General features: G+C 35.8%; 1 protein-coding gene across 2 annotated transcripts in view; it reads left to right on the forward strand.

The window, feature by feature from the left end:
• SYT1 (synaptotagmin 1) overlaps positions 1–17,717 on the forward strand; it is a 593,135-nt gene that overhangs the window by 132,770 nt on the left and 442,648 nt on the right. The window lies entirely within an intron of this gene.

Genomic DNA, 17,717 nt, shown 5'->3' on the forward strand with positions numbered 1-17,717 from the left:
ATGATGCATTGTAAGACTGAATAACAGAAAGAGATTAATTTCTATTAAATATCTACATCTGTTCGTTCCCCAAGGTAGATTAGGCTGGGAAAATCTAATGGAGGATTTTTTTTAACCCAGCCTCCTTTCACTCCGTGTACAATTCCTGCAGTTGTTGCTGAGGTTCACCAGATGGATTAAAAAAGAAGAAGTGGCCCCAAACATGTAAGCAATCCCCAATTAATTGCTGTTTGAATGAACTGTGATGTTATTTGCATTCAGTCTTAATTTACATGGGAAATGACATCCTTTTGCTTAGAAACAAAGATAGTTTTCTTTTTCTATGTAACATTACTCACTGTAGGATCAAAAACTTGCCTGGAGTTTCTGAACCGAACTTATTTTTGTCCATAATGTCACTAATAACCCAGGTCTATCTCCATCCAGGATTGTTATGATAAGGTCTACAGGTGTAATTATAGGTATAATTTGACCTCTTTTTTACTAACTTCATACCATTTATTTGGTTGAAAGATCTCTGTTAGCTTTTGCTGAACTTTATGCTTCACTGCCTCAATGCATTAAGTAAACCATAAAAAGAGGCATTAATAGTAATTTCCACTGAATATAATATCCAGCTGCTCTCAAGAGAATCCCTTGATCACATCTATTGCCATGATTTTGGCTTAGAAAAATGTTACTAAGCACCGTCTTCTCCCTTAAGGAAGGATTGGTTTCAGGATTTTGTAGGGGAATCTTGCAAAGGCACCTTTTCCCTTTGACCAGTGTATTGAGACCAACTTAGAGAAAAGAATGAGATAGGAACTCTGCTAGTTGTCTGTTCTGTTTTGTGAGAATTTTGTTAAAGCCATGAGGAAGAGCTTTAAACTTCCCTTGATTGTTATTTTACACACTAATAGTCAGATTATTCTTTAAGGTTCTCAAAGTTCAGAAAGGCCATGTTGACATTGTTACCTACAAAGAGTTAGGTTTCTAAACACCACATCAAACAGCACATGCAGAATAAGCCCAAGAACAGCATGATTTGAGGATGCTGTACAGTTCTATGCCACACCCTGCAAATCCATATATCTTCTTTTCCTAGTCAACTCTAGTTTGTCAAAATACAGAAAATGGGTCAAATAAATCAGAGAGGTAAAGAACATGAGTAAACTAGCAAAAGCAGCCTGAGAAATGCAGTGCTTTAAAGGAAACAGAGAAACAGAGTTTGGATTATTCATATGATAAATATAGGCCTGGTCACTGTTTGAAGAATCTTTGAATGGTAAGTCATAGAAACTATGTGAGCTAATCTCAGTGATTTTTATCAAAAAAGACACTGGGCTATCTACAGAACCCAAGGAAGCATTAAGCTTTAGCATCTCAAAGAGAGAGGGATCAGAAGCAAATACAGGGAGCTGAGCAGCAGAAGTATGGTCTCCAGGTTTCTGGAAGTCTCTTAGAGGCCCAATAGCATATGCCTCTACATCTCTCAGTTCTAATTCCAAACTGGCAGGAAAGTCATTTGATTTTTCTATTTGTATAAGAGACCCATCCTATATGTATTAGTGAATTAGCAATAGCCAGGAAAGCTGTTCTTAGAACAAAAACATGGCCCGTGGGAATCATTCCTATGGACAGTGTGAGCAGTTCTCACTTAGAAGGACCTAGGTAGATAACTCTATAAGATTCTGTTATGGCTATTTTCTCAGAATCCTTAAAATAGAGAGAGGTCACCAAAATATAGGGAAACTTATATATCACGTTATTCCCAATGCCTTGGGCTTTTCTATTTTGGCTAAATTGTCTTATATTCTTGACAGCTAGGTATTAAATAATTAGGCATTGAGAGAAGGTGGTAATACTTTGCTTTTAAAAATAGGATTAAACTATAGTTTGTGAGCAACCTTGAGTTTCTCTTCTCTTGGGTTTATAAGTGATACTTGAGGAGGAGGAGCATGCACTGAGAGTATCTTCTGCCCTCCCAGAAGCCATCTCTTACCCAAATTATGTATATTTCCACCTTGTTTCTTTCCTTCCTTCTCGTTCTTTTTTTTAGAAATGAGGAAGAAAACAGTGGAGCTGGGATGAGTGGAGTTGGGATGTGATGATGGGTAGGAAAGGCCGTGAGGAAGAAAAGACACATGGGGAAGAAAAGACAGTGTATAGCAGAGAACACTGTTGTTAAATGTATCCCCTCATCACGCAGCCTCAGGGAAAGAGAACCACTGCTTCAAGGAACAATTCTGGAACGTGAGAATGACTCCACAGTCACTCCGTCTTTCTCTTAGTGGCCCTGGTGCCTGAAATAACTTTACAAAAGCTCCGACCCTCATTCCACATTTAACAAGGAAAGACTGGGTTCATTTAAGTTCAAAACAAGTAACAAATTGACTCCTATCAGATCTTTGCCCCAGTTCAGGTTTTGGTACATCTGAGAACAAATGGAACAAAAGAATTACAATAATCTGAAAAGAAAAAGGAAAGAAAGAGCAGGATCTGAGAACCCCCAAAATGACTCTTACTCTCTTCATAGTTTGCCTGGTGCTGTCGTTGATTAGAAGTAATTTTATTTCATTTGCCTATGAAAAAGAAAAATATTGAAATTATGACCAAGCATGGAGATATTTTACAGACACTGACCTTTAAATTAGCTGAAGAAACAGTTAGGGCAAGAGCACAACAGTCAGGATTTCACTATGAAACAAATTTCATTCATCCTCATTGGAAGATGACCCTAAGTGTGTGAACTCATTGCAACCTATATCTGAAGTCACTTTGCCAGGGAACAGTGCTGCTTGCTTTGTTTGGGGATCTGGATTGTGAGCACTTTGAGGACAGAAGTCATGTCTACTGTGCCATGACATAACACCAAGCACCTAGCATAAGGCCTGCACATGGAGGCACTGGGCTGAGTAACATTTACTGAAAGCATATTAAATCATAAAGCAGTATCTAAAAACGATATGATATTTGAGAAATCTTGGGAAGCAGTGTAGAATTAGTAGTGTTTAAGAGTGGGGACTCTCAAGTTAGACTAAATTGATTCAAATCATGACTGTATTCTCTAGCTTTGTGATCTCCGATTTGTTTACTCTCTCTGAATCTGGTTACTTTCTTTGCAAAATTGGAGTAATAATATGAGCTTCCTCATGGGATCATTCATTAAGTACAACAAGTTGCTGTACAGCCATATGCAAAGTCCAGTGGAAATTTGGTCAATATCTTGAGTTTCCATATTGACAGAAATTTTCATTCTATCACACTGATTCCTGGTCAAGGGATGGGTGGAATAAAGTGTGGTGATAAAAAGGTCTCATTTGTAGATAGTAATATTGATGTTCTAGAACATCAACACTCTGGACTATGTCACAGAACATGGCTTATTTTAGTGCTGTGCCCTATCAACTAACCAATAAATAAATTATAAAATTCAAATAGGAAGTTCTGATCCAGCAAGTAATTTTTGGAAATTCCTATCTGGTGTTTTTCATCTATATTAGCATCATTCAAGGAGCAGTAGCATGCTCTTGGCTGTGGTTCTAAGTGGTTTTGAGCCTTCGTTTGTAACATTCTCTCTAGAAAGGCAGCAAACAATTTAAAGGCAACAAGATGGTGTTATTTGTAAAAGAAGATTGTTTTGTATATCTATAGTTTCACCTTCTGAGGGTTATTTTTCAAGAGTCTTAGATCTTTGACATGTTTTTCTATTTTTTGTCTAAAAGTGGGAGACTAATAGTGCTGATCAAAACCAGGATAACCATGATGTAAACTGTTTCTAACAGCCCTTCTAATGACAAGTTCAATTTTGATTTATATCGCCCTTCCTTTTCTTTTCTAATCCCTCCAGCCTGGAATAGTCTATTTTGGATGAAATGTATGTCTGTCAGAACAAATGTGATTAATAGCAACTGGAATTAAATTAATACCACTCTCAATATTTGAATTTGTGTGTTATAGAGAGAATAGGTACGTGTAATGCAGCGTCCAGTGTAGCACTTTGGCCCGTTGAATTGAGGTAACTCAGGAATCAGTCATTGTCAGTAGTTAATATATTCAATGTTAGTGAGAATAGGAGAGGAGATCATCAGAAGGTGTAGAAGCTTGCTAATATCCCTACAAAGAATTCATTAACTTCAATATGATGTGATTTGAGAGAAAATGTTCTAATCACTACACATTTTAAATAAGGACTTGTACTTAATAGGTGCCAGGGTTTCAATTATACAGCTGGATATTATTTCATACTGAGAACTGCTGACTATTGGAAATGTCTCAGTGAAGTTCATGGAAATATACAAAATGTTTGAAGTGTGAAATAAATGCAAACATTACCAATATTAGATCAGATTATATTAAATTGGATTGGAGTGTGTTAGAATATAGGACAGACATCATCTCTAAAGTAATTCAAAACTAATTCACCATTACTAAGCTGTGATTCAGCTGCAAACAAAATGGAAAGCAGAGTGCAATTTTTTAACAGCTAAACAGTGAAAGGATTAAAAATTGTAAACTTCTTGGAAACAAAATACCTCCTGTGCTGTTTAACGTAAGTGGTATTTTAAAATGAGTTTTTAGAATTGCCTTAACTGCTTTTTTAAATTTATTTTTTATTTTATTTATTTATTTATTTATTTATTTATTTATTTATTTATTTATTTAGTGAGACGGAGTTTTGTTCTAGTTGCCCAGCCTAGAGTGCAATGGTGCAATCTCAGCTCATGGCAACATCCGCCGCCTGGGTTCAAGTGATTCTCCTGCCTCAGTCTCCCAAGTAGCTGAGATTACAGTTATAGGCATGTGCCACCACACCTAGCTAATTTTGTATGTTTAGTAGAGATGGAGTTTCACCGTGTCGGTCTAGCTGGTTCAAACTCCCGACCTCAGATGATCCACCCACCTCGGCCTTCTAAAGTGCTGGGATTACAGGCATGAGCCATCGCGTTTGGCCACCTTCACTGCTTCTTAATTTGAATACATAAAGCTCTTTATACTTAAAGGGAAATTATACTTTGTCTCTACAGTTGAAGCTGTCAAGACTGAGGTTGGATTTTCTAATGGTGCCTTAGTCATATACATTATTCTGGGGCCAAAGGGTTCCAATCAGTATTTTGTTTGGGGAATACATTTTTTTATCATGATTTAATGAATTAAATATTGTTGTTAGACCAGGTGGTTTACCTTTTACATCAACATCCATTGGTCAAATACCTATGTACTCAGTTTCTCCGAGAAACGCCAATTTAAATTCCTCAAAATATCTCTACTTACAAAATATAAACAAAAACAATCTTAGCCACACTGTCAACAGAAAGTTTCAAATAAATTAGATAATTGAACAGCGCCTTTCCAAGAATTCTGAAAGTTTACGCTTCTAGTGTGTATGCCCATGGGATCCCTTATTTGTCCATACCTTAATTCATATAATATTCTCGTGTAAAAATTACAGCAAGTATAAGGGGCTCCAGGAGATTTCTAGTTTAAACTTTCAGTAGCTAAAAATTGCCATTATGTAACCGGTTTACCTATTTTACATGCTACATTTAATGGACAAAAACGATGGCATTTTGCAAATCCTTTACACATTATGAAGTTCATTTCTTAAATAAAAAAGCCCCTATCCCTCTAATGAAGCCACTGTCAGTAGTATAGTCAGTGGAACATTCTGAAGTTTCATCATTCAGAGATAATTTAGAGAACATTAACTTTAGTTCCTATTATTAATTGGATTCAAATATCAATATTTCATAGTTTTCTCTTCCTTTAGTGCAAATTTTAACTCTATTTTCTAAAGAAGAATGCAGTTCAAACAACGCATTTAAGGATAATCTGTGACTAGGGTTTAGAAGACTAGAGATGTTTCACTGCTCTCTCTACAATCCACTCTAATGATTGGAAAGATCATGTGCTATTAGTGACTATGTAGAGGCTCAAGGAGTCAGCACACCTCCATTATCTGACTAATTGCTTTGTGAAGTGCTTTTAGAAAAATTGGAACTGAAAGGCACTCCATACTACCAATTTATTTTCTATTCTTAGTGTCAATGATGCATGAGAGAACAGCATATTGTAAAGTGTGTTTTTCTGGTGATAATATTTTTGTCAGAGTGATGCAGATTTTAAAATACTGTCTTGCTGAAAGGTACAAACTTATCATCTGTTTCTTCCTGATGTGAAGTTTATCTTCTGGATATTGATTTCTTCAACTGTCTTCGCTCAAATAAGCTAGTTTTGTTTTGTTTTTTTTTCCGTTGTTGTTTTTTGATTTTTGGGGTTTTTTTTTTTTTTTTTTTTTTTTTTTTGGCACTTGCTTGGAATTTAAAAGAAGCTAAAAAGAGTATATGGATAATTTCAGTGGTTGAATTAACCGAGATGTTTTGCTTTTGGTGATTTCAAGATTTTATAATTCTATTTTAAGAGCATTCTCTGCTTTAATCGTCTGCATGATAAAATAGCAAAAATATTTAAGGAAAAAACACTGCTGCAGTTGTATAGAAATGTTTATAGATCCTCTTTATAAAAAGTATAAAAATATAGTTTTTATTTCTCATTTCTTTCAAACAATTAAATCAATTTTATTATAGACTTACTACAATCCTTTGCTGGTTAAAAAATTTTGCAGAAATAACATGGATAAAGTGAGCTTAAGCAAGGATGAAGTGCATCAATGCAATGATCTCCCTCCCCAGTCGAAAGACTATGAAATAAAAGCAATCATGACATATGCTTGCTGTTCCTTTATTATAATTTTCATTTATGAACAACTTACTTGCTCTTAGCTGAAATTTCCTCAGTAGGAGGAATAACAACGCACTTGTGATTTCAACATGAAATATTCCTTGTTTGGCTTTTTGCTCATTGCCAGTTTTTTTAATTTTTTTATGAAGGAAAATTTTGCTTAAAATAATATCTCATCATTTCACATTTTTAAAAGTTTTTCCTAATGAATGAAGTTTGGCTTTTGGACCTCAATTTCAGTATCCAGGGAGGGAGCTACACAGAAAATATTCTCATGCTGTTTTTATTGAAATGCCCTGAACTCTTGCCCTGAGCTTATTTCATTTATATTCCAAGTCTCCTCTAACTGTGAATCTAGTTTAGAATCACTAATAACTATGTATTCCTTGTCTCTCAAATTCACTGAGTCACTCCTTTGGGATACTTCTATTGTTGTTAAGGAGATAAGGAGGTAAAATAAGGCAGAATGAGAAAAATGGGAGCCCCCACTTTGTTTGCAAATGATTTTATGAGATTTAAAGTTTTAAAAATATATCTGTTATATTAAGATCGGTATGTAGTTTCCTTTTAAAATGAGTACAAAGATCTTTTATTTATGCAGCACTTTTCTTCCTTAGGAAATGATACAAACTAGACAAACTATACAGAGTGCAGAAATCACTTGACCCACCACTGGAGTGGAACACAGCAGTTGTTTAACAGATCACAACAATACTGCAAAATCATTTAAGAAAAGAATTCAATGAGAGAGTACAACTCCCAAAGAAACTACAAAGAGATTTAGAAAAGAAGACTGCAGTCTCGCGACTTAGAATTTGGCTACAAAATTAAGGCCAAACACTTCATTCCATTTTTTTCCCTTAAAAATTGTAGTACCTTTGATCCAGTGATTGGTATCTAGAAATTTAAGTGTTTCTATCACATGACATCTCCTAGACCTAGTCCCTTGAAAATTACTTGTCTAGAACTGATCCCTCCCCTCCAAACACACACAAAAATTCCACTTAATGACTTGCAATCTTCACTCTTCTAGTGTACCTGCCTTTCTACCTTCATGTATTCTCTCCGAACACCAACAGTCCTAGTCAACGTTAGCAACATTGCAACACATATGTTATTTAAAACCCACAGTGGCAGAGTTGTAGCTTATCAAAAGTCTCATAATTATGAACAGGCACACACTTAAGACATCACTGCAAAATTAGAAAAAAATTTAGAGATATTCAATGAAGTTAAGTAAATAATGTAGTAGTAAAATGAACGTAGTATGCATCATTGATTGGTTGTTGCTGCTTTAATTCTGATTACAAAAGGGTATAATTTAATTCATATTATACTGCAGAGCTTTCTGAGCTCCTTAATATGACCTATTCATACTTTACACTTTGATGATGTAGTCTGTTTTCTCAATTTGTAAGTGTTGGACAATCCCATTTAATTTTACATAATTCTATAGAAACTACTTCTACAAAGAAAAATGTAGGCTTTGAAGTCAGATTACAGTTTTTGTTTTTTTTTTTTTCCATCTGGCAGGTTTGAATCATCACTCTCTCTGAAAGGATTAATTTCTTTTGTTCCAATTTAAAGCAACAGTTGCCAGCATCTTGAAAAGCATCAATTATGTGTAAAAACAGCCATAAGCAGAAACCATAAGAAAATAGTTAACCTTCATCTTTAGAGTAACTCTGATGCCACTAATAATTCTATTTTCTATGTTCCCAAATATCTAATGAACCTCCTTTTTAAAATCTAATACTCTATTCAAGAAAAGGTAGTCACATGTAGTTTATATGTATAAGAAATGATAATGAAAAAACATCATATTCACTGAAATTTTATTTGATTTATAGTTATCAGTGAAAGCTGCCAGTTGTCTAAAATTCTCAAAGGTAATGTATTTGGGCATTTTAAAGTATGCTACATTATTATTAAAAACAAATTATAAATATGAAAGTGATGACAATTGCAATTTCTGTCAAAATAATTGTGGCATGTAACTAATTCAGCTAATTCTCACTGACCTCTCTTATGTACCTGATCAATGCCAAGATTTGGATATGAAGCACTGAGGACAATTTTGGGAAATACTGAGCTCTACACAAATTTTGACGTTTTTGTTTTACTACTGTTTTCTTTAGTTGAATAAGTAATTGTATAAATTCCTTTAGTTAGCATAAGTAATTTGAATGAAATTTCAATAAAATGTCAATAAAATAGCTATTTTGTTTTGTTGGCTTGGGGCTAAAGATAAGAAAGATTTGATGTTGCAACTGCTTTTGGATATTTTGTTAGTAGAGTAGCAGTTGTTCATAAATACAGAATGAAAATAATAACGTAATTTTGATATAGATGTGAGAACTCTAGACCAATATTTTGTATCTAGTATGTCTCAGCTTCCTTTAAGTACTTTACCTCATTTCATTTCACAACAACATTATCAAGAAAATATTATTTCCATATTTAGATAAAGCAAATGGAGCAGAAAGTGGTTCGGTAACTTGCCCCAGGTCACATGGTTATAAGAGATAGATCAATACAGCTAACTCTAAGATCCTTTCTATTAAACAATAATATTGATTTGGTGAATAATTTGCTCATATAATTTCAAACTTTCAAGGCAGAGTTTACACAGAAACTTGAAGCTTAACTTTAGTTGTATGAAACCCCAGGGTTTCATAGGAGGTAACTTGAAAACCATTTTAGCATCTTATAAAGAGATGCTTATTGTGTGGGCACAGTAAAACTTTCTTTTAGCACTTTCAGTCCTAGCAAATCAGGCTTCTCTGTGCCTATGCTAATTTTATTTGCCCTAGCTATACGTGAAGTCAGCGGAGAACCTTATTTCAAGGGTGCACCAAACATGTGTTATAGGCCAGCCGTAGACTTTAGAAAGAGAGTATGAATGAACTCATAATATATCTGAACCTATTTATTAATAATGTTTTTCACGATAATATTTTATTCATATCATGAAGTTCAATTATATAAACGTTTTTTAATAGAAAGCATACCCCCCATGGATATTAAGAACATGGAATTTAAGGTCTCACAAACCTGAATTGCAATCCCAGTTTTTCTTTTGCTAGCTCTAGATCTAGGACAAGTGATTTTAATTCACTCATCTACAGTTTCCTTATAGGAAAACTCAAGCTAATAATAATGTCTATCTCAGGCCTGTTGTACATTAATCATGCATTAAGTTAGATAGTATATGGAAAACACTTAATGGGATATCCGACCCATAGGAAGCCCTTCAGAAATGATTTTATTATTTTTGCATATATAATAGCATTATTAGTGATATATATCAGATACTAGACAAGGTCCTTAATAGTAAATAGACACGGCTTCTACACAGACATGTAGGTTATGGACTGAGAAGAGAGGCAGTTAAACAAGCATTGGCCATGCAGTTTACTAATTACTAAACCAGAAAATAATTAAAATTGTCGGAGTTCCAAAAGCTTTCACTGAGTTCAAAAGTAATTTCAAGTTGAGAACTGGTCACATTGAAGGTATGTATGTCATGAGGGCCAGAGTCTAAACTCACATTTTCAAATTATCCTTCCCACCATGGAAACACCTCAACACTCATGGGTGAGAATTAGACACCCCAAAGAGTACTGCCATTTGGACAGGTGCTTTGTTTGACTACATTTATTTTCCCTAATTGTTTTGCATTGAACGTTTCCGGTGCACCTTTTAAGATGCCGAAAGACCACAGGCCTCATCTCCTAACAACCAGATGTGACTGTGAATAAAAAGTTTAGAGAGGTTTCTTATTCAAGGTTTTCTTCTAGGGAGGACCAAAATCTTGAAATTGACTAAAAATACAATTTCTATTTTAGCTTAGAGAGGACATGATGGCATTCATTACTTTTAGGATTTCCTGTCTCTGGCAGGCCAACTTGTGACCATGTATGAAGATCGCTTATATCAGGTTTGGGAATTAAAGTATTAGATTCGATTATCAAAGGAATGCTTGGTTAAGACTAGCCAATGGATCAAGTGGGCTCCTGTATGGCTGAAATTGCCAAGGCCAAAGGGTGGCTAGTGTGTAAGAAGTGGTTCCCATAATACGTTGTCATTGGAATGCTCAGTGAGGGGAAAAAGCAGAAGCAGCAGTGACTATAAAAGAGGTCTAGGCAACAGGTGCTTTTCTTGAGAAACTGGTCATGTTACTAAGAATGATAATGATGATGTATGTTTGGCTTTTCTTATCTTTTGGCAGTCAGTAGGGATGAGTATTTGGTGCCATCTTCTGAGAGCCCCTGAAATGACATCTGTCCCATCTGTTTTATTTATTTGTGTGTGTGATTTTTTTATTTTGTTTTAGGTTTTTTATCTGAAATATACCATGTAGGATCATTAGATATTTGTGAGAAGATATTCTCAGAAAGCTTCAGAGCTTTGCATAGTAAGTCTGATTGCAATGGGGGGAAAAGGGAGGATCCTGTAACACAGTTCCTGCTTTCTCCATGATCAGCCATGCCGACGCTTTTGGCAAAACACATTATTATCACACTTAATTCTTTTGAAACACGGTTTATTTATAAGTAAGTCAGATGTCTTGCACTGATTATTGACTTTGATTGATATGTAGTTCCTGATATTTCTTGCTCTGTGAATTTTTTCAAGCCACTAGCAGAGTTGTAAAGAAAGAAGTGGTCTGTATCCTTACAAATATACTCCCAAGCTGCTCTGCCCATTAACATTTCAATTTATGAGTGTTTTCAATGTGAAATTATTCACAGTTACCTTGTTGGCCATTTTTCAGCAAAAGGGCCACTCCTGCTGCTGACGGGCATGACAGCCAGCCAAGAGAAACTGGGCATAGAGGAGTTGCAAATCTCCCCTCAAAATTAGGTGAGGGGAAATTATATAACTAAATATAGCACTTTCATATTTTTATTTTAACTGTTTTTTATTTTAACTTTTTTATTTTAACTGTTTACATTCATCCGTAATTCAAAGACTATATCAAGTCCCTCCTCCTCTGTGATGCTTCTTTAATTACTCCAAGCCATGTTGACCACCCTGTCCTCTGGACCTTCATGGCTCTTAGTTTATTCAGGTATTTAAAATTAAAAGTAAGACACATTAGTCATTGAGCACATGGAAACTATTTTCCAGAGGGTGAAAACATGCATGTTTTATGTGATTATTGTATTTTTTTTGTAGTCAGCTTCATTAACATTATTAGGAGATTATTGCCTGGCTCAGTCCTGACCAAAGCCTTTTAACCATCATGTAGTAGTAAGAGTACTGCAGGAACTTGATGCCCTTAAGGACCTCTATGTCCAAATATCTCGAGTTTACTTTCTCTTAATCTAATAGATCATTTGAACTCAGAAGGTAATGAAAGGGGAGTGGAGGACAAAAGCTAGATCATACTTATACCTTTTTTTGTTCCCATACATCAACGTTCATTTCCTGGGAGGTGTCAAGAAAAGGCTTTGGGAGCAGAAGGCGAATAGATTTGAGAGCTCAGTTCTCGTTAGAGAGGTAACGAAATAATTTCAGTGCAAATGTTCATCAAAGACAGAAAAGCACATGGGAAGTAGATGGCTTCAGAGATAGGAAATGCATGTGGATAAAAAGTATGAGGAATGACCCCCTTCAGTCATTCAACATTCAACTAATGAATGCTTTCTAAGTGTCTGGCACTGGTTTTAGGAAGGACTTGGAGATATAGTAATTAATATGTTAGCCAGGATCGCTGCCCTCAAGGAACTTATACTCTAGTGAAATAAAAAAAGAAAATAACATATATACCTATAAATAGTGATTACTGTGGTGAGGGGAAACACGAAGATTAAAAGGGAATAACGAGTAGTGACTTAGGAGTAGAAGGTTCATTTGTATAGGATGGTCAGAGAAAGGCTGTCTGAAATGCTCGCTTCTTAGTTGAAACCTAAAGAGTAACAACCATCCTGGAATGTCTGAAGGAAGAGGGCTCCAAACAGAGGATTCAGCACGTGCAAAATTCCTAAGGCAGGAGTGACTCTGGTTTGTTCTAGGGGCAGAGAGGAGTGTATGGCTGGAGTTTAATAAAAAGAGGAAGAGAGGATTGGATGAAATAGGCAGAGCACAGCATGCAGAATCCTATAAGCCATGACAAGTGGTTGGACTTAATTCTAATTGCAATAGGAAGCCACTGAGATGTTTTCGGCAGAGAAATACTATGATCCTAGATTATGTTCAAGAAATTTACTCTGGGCCGGGCGCGGTGGCTCAAGCCTGTAATCCCAGCACTTTGGGAGGCCGAGACGGGCGGATCACGAGGTCAGGAGATCGAGACCATCCTGGCTAACATGGTGAAACCCCGTCTCTACTAAAAATACAAAAAAACTAGCCGGGCGAGGTGGCGGGCGCCTGTAGTCCCAGCTACTCCGGAGGCTGAGGCAGGAGAATGGCATAAACCCGGGAGGCAGAGCTTGCAGTGAGCTGAGATCCGGCCACTGCACTCCAGTCCGGGCGACAGAGCGAGACTCCGCCTCAAAAAAAAAAAAAAAAAAAAAAAAAAGAAATTTACTCTGGCTATTGGGTAGAATACTTACTATAGGGAGAAAAGATTAGAGTTAAGATACTGAAGGGAATAATGGAAGTCATTTAGACTATAATAGTGACTGTGAGAATGATATGAAGTAGTTAGATTTGGACCACTTTTTGGAGATGGAATAGATAGGTTATGATAATGTAGAGAGTGAGGAAAAGAACAGAATCACAGTGATTTCCAGGATCCGGGATTCAGCAGCATGTTGGATATGTAAGGTGCTCCAAATGTCTTCTAGGCCATCTCCCATTGCTTATTCCTGCTTTTTGCTAGCCTTGTTTTCCTGCCTAATGTCCTCCTGGACAAGTGCCCCCATGTCTTTACTCCATACCGAGTCTAGCATAGCTTGAAGTACACAACAGGGGATCAATTAAAACTCCATGAATTGATTTTCTTTACTACTTGGAAAAGAAAATATGATTCAAGAACAATTTTCTTCTATAGGAAAAACATTTTGGTAAAATTTATAGAAACTTTAGCTTTGTTCTAACCATGTTTATGGTTCCAAGATTACTTGGAACATGATTGTTCCATTTAGTGGCCTTCCATCAAATTTAAAATATGAGTTGTTCATTTTCATTACATGTTTAACTTGCACGAGGATACCTCTTTTTGTTACTATGTGACAACTTCTGTTGTGGCTGTTATGAAATACAAAACAATATTTTAAGAGCTCTGTAAATGGTTAGTACTTTCTATAAGAAAAAAATGTCTATGATTACTGTGTATTGTATTTTCCTACACTAATACTTTAAATCTTAGTGACGTTATCTTTACCATTTAGATAAAGAGCCCTCTGGTTTTTGTTTGTTTCTTTTGTTTTGTTTTGTTTTTGAATTCCAATTATTTATTGCAAGGCCATACACTTTGTGGATTGTCAAAAGCAGTAGGCAAACCTACTTTCAGTCTTCCCTGACCTCACAATAATCTTTGGTTGTCTGCATACTTCCTTATGGATGAGCATTAGCAAATGCAAATCATAGCTATTAATACTAAACTACAGGTATTAAGTTCTTACTTGCTCCCTGGTACCATGATAAATATGTGTATGTTTTATTTTATTTAATCAATGGAAATACCCTATGAAATAAGTAACATAATTATCCCCATTTGACTGATAAAGACTGAGTCTTAGAAAGGTTAAACAATGTGCCTAATATCATCTAGCTGTTCAACTAGAACTGAAATGAATAAAATTCTACAACTCACGCTCTTAACTGTTTAGATTTTCAGCATTTTGAAATTTGATGTACTTATGCATGCATCTCCTTGTTTCCCCAACAATATCAATTCCATTTGTTTCATTATCTTCTTATGTTTCCTTTCTTTTATTTTTGTTTCGGAACCTAGATTTGGTGCTTTTCTCCACAGGTACTTTGAGCTTAGCACAGAGACAGCATCCTCTATATTTCATGGCACTTTCCCGCCATTGCTGTCACTGTCCTCTCTCCTGGATTCACAATACTGAGCTCTGATAATATTTCCAACATTTCTTACTTGCCTTTCAGTGTCTGTGAATGGAATGCTGCTGTGTGAGTCTGAGGTTTGTACTGGAGGTTTTATGGGTTTCTTGTTATTGCTAGATGAATACTGTAGGTTATTACTATTACTGTAGGTTAATATTTCTTTATCCTGTTCTTTCAATATCTTCCTAGCATGATGGAGAGAGAGGTTAAAAAATCAATAGAATTAGAATTGAAAAGAGACCATGACAAGATGAAAATTGGATAGAAACAAATTGAATGATTTTTTTTTTCCCAAGTCGAAGTTCAAGATTAGAGTAAGGAGGTGTCTCCAGTTTCTCTCAGAAAATAAAAGGTGGGCAATGTCTCACACGTATCTATCACGTGCCCTTTTCTCACTTTGGTTGCCTACTATGGAATCCTCCATTTCATTCTGAACAAGCTCTCCTATCAAAGTGTTTCATTATGTGTTCATAGCAGGGACCAAGCTGTTTGTAGTAGTATTTCCTACTGCCTCCCTTGATGAAGGCCTCACATCTTTATATGAAAATGGGGAGGGGTGGTAGCTATATTTTAACCCCTCACTTATTAAATAAAGCCCACTAAACTATTTTGTATTATATTTTTTAATTAAACCTGGATTCCTGATTTAAAACTTCAGTTCCTCATAGAATGCCTCTAAAACACCCAGATCTTCTGATGTTTTGGCTCTCACTGATTATGCCTTTATTCCTTCACTACAGACTCATAAAGTCCTGTCCTGCTATCAGTTTTCAGGCCATCCCTATGGAAGTTCAAAAATTTTTCTAGAGCCCATCTTAATCATTTTATCTTTCTATCTGTATTTTCATTATTCATTTGATGAAGATAATTTTCTTCTAAAGCTAGACCCTCTAATTGTACCCCTCATTTTGTATTTACCTAATTCCTGAGCAGTCTTGTTCCCATAAGAGTGTTTTCATTTTCCAAACCTATTTTATTTCCCCTCAAAGGGAAGGAAGGACAGAGGTGTCTTGATCTAGAATTGTACCTGCAGAGATGGTGAGAGGTAGCCAGATTTAGGTCATTATGTCAATCATTGTTGAAAAGTTCTTCCAAAATTTGCTTTCTATTTCTTAAAAGAAATAATGGCTAAAAAATTGCATTAGAATCTAATATGAAACTTTACTCGAAATAATATAATGTCATTAGTGAAGAGGAAGTTAAGGAAGAGACCACAGTCTTCAAGTAATAGAAACATTTATTTAACATTTACTGCATAATTTTTCATGCAATACGTATTTATTAATTGCTAGGTACTCTGCCAGATATTAAAGATTCTGTTGAACATACAATAAACAATATCTCCTTAAGTTTACATACTAGCTTAGAAGAAGGATAATTAATCAGTTTATTACTAGGAAGTGTGATGAGTGACCAGACTGGGAAATTACAGAGAAGTATGCAAATTTATAGTAGGGCATTCCATCTAGTCAAGAAGGAAATAACATTTCATCAGAGACCCTAAGAATAAATAAGAGTTAATCCTTTCCTGGTATTAAGGAGATAAAGTTGAAAAAAAAAAAGTGTCCCTGACCTCAAAGAACTTACAACACAGGAATCTGTATGCTTTCTGAGAGATCTTGCTAGAAATAGTTCAAATAAACTAGAAAGAATATTTAAAACAATAGCTGCCAATTTTGCTCTTAATATTTACCTGAGATTTGTAAAAACAAAACAAAACAAAACAAAACAAAAATCTGTGACCAATCAAAACCTCCTGAATTAAAATTTCTGGGTGTAGATCCTGGGAATCTGCATTTTATAAGCTCCCTGGGTGCTTCATATATATATATGAATAATTGGGAAACTTTGCCTAAAATATAAACATAGGTTTTCTTAAGAATCATCTGTGGGTGTTTTAGGCCAGGCGTGGTGGCTCACGCCTATAATACCAGCACTTTGGGGGCCTGAGGCGGGTGAATCACCTTAGATCAGGAGTTCAAGACAAGTCTAGCCAACATGGTGAAACCCTGTCTACTCTAAAAATACAAAAATTAGCCGGACATGGTGGTGTGCACCTGTAGTCCCAGCTACTCAGGAGGCTGAGGCAGGAGAATTGCTTGAACCCAGGAGGCAGAAACAGCAGTAAACAGAGATTTCCCCACTGTACTCCAGCCTGGGTGACAGAATGAGACTCCATCTCAAAAAAAAAAAAAGAGAGAGAGAATCATCTGCGGTATATTATGTCTGCATATTCTCAGGCTGTACCTGAGAACTTGGAATTTGTAGAAGTAAGAGGTCCAGACTCTATTTTTAGGAACCAGCACAGTGGGTGCTGATTGAGGAGTAGACAGACCACACATGGTAAACTGAGTGCTGTGAAGTTCCACCACAATGTTATCTATTACGGAAGACAACTGTGGACTAGGTACTGATTTAAGTTTTAGAGGCAAATTGGATCCAATCACCTGGATGATATCTTACTTTTTTACCACACATAGCACAAACCGTCTCTTACTCAAGCATAATTGAGTAGGTACTATTCTGATATACAAATGGCAAACACTTCTTTGTTCACAAAAATGTAAGTATATGTAGAGCTTTCAATATGTAAGGAGAGAATAACTTTTCCAGTTCTATTATTTGTTATTGTGGTACTTCTGGGATCGATGTGGTCATGTCACCATTATATAGCTCTTCCTTTCAAAAAGAGCTGAAGGGAAAATTTATTATAATATCTCCTGGTTTTTTGTGAAGTGTGTAGACAAAAACAGACAGCTGTCTATAAACAAGTATTCAATGCTTCTGAAAACAGCAGAGTGCACCCTGTAGCTGCTCCCTGTGCCTCTTTCCGGACTGCCACTGCTTTGTAGTTCGAATGGCATTTTCCTTCTGTGGTTTCTCATTACGCTTTATGATGAGGTAATCTCCTTAATGTGGCCTGCTGTGCTTTCTGGGTCGTACCCCAGCCCACTTCCAGATGCATCCCCCCTCTT

The sequence above is a fragment of the Piliocolobus tephrosceles genome, chromosome 10 (assembly GCF_002776525.5).
Source record: "Piliocolobus tephrosceles isolate RC106 chromosome 10, ASM277652v3, whole genome shotgun sequence".
NCBI classification, from domain to species: Eukaryota; Metazoa; Chordata; class Mammalia; order Primates; family Cercopithecidae; genus Piliocolobus; species Piliocolobus tephrosceles.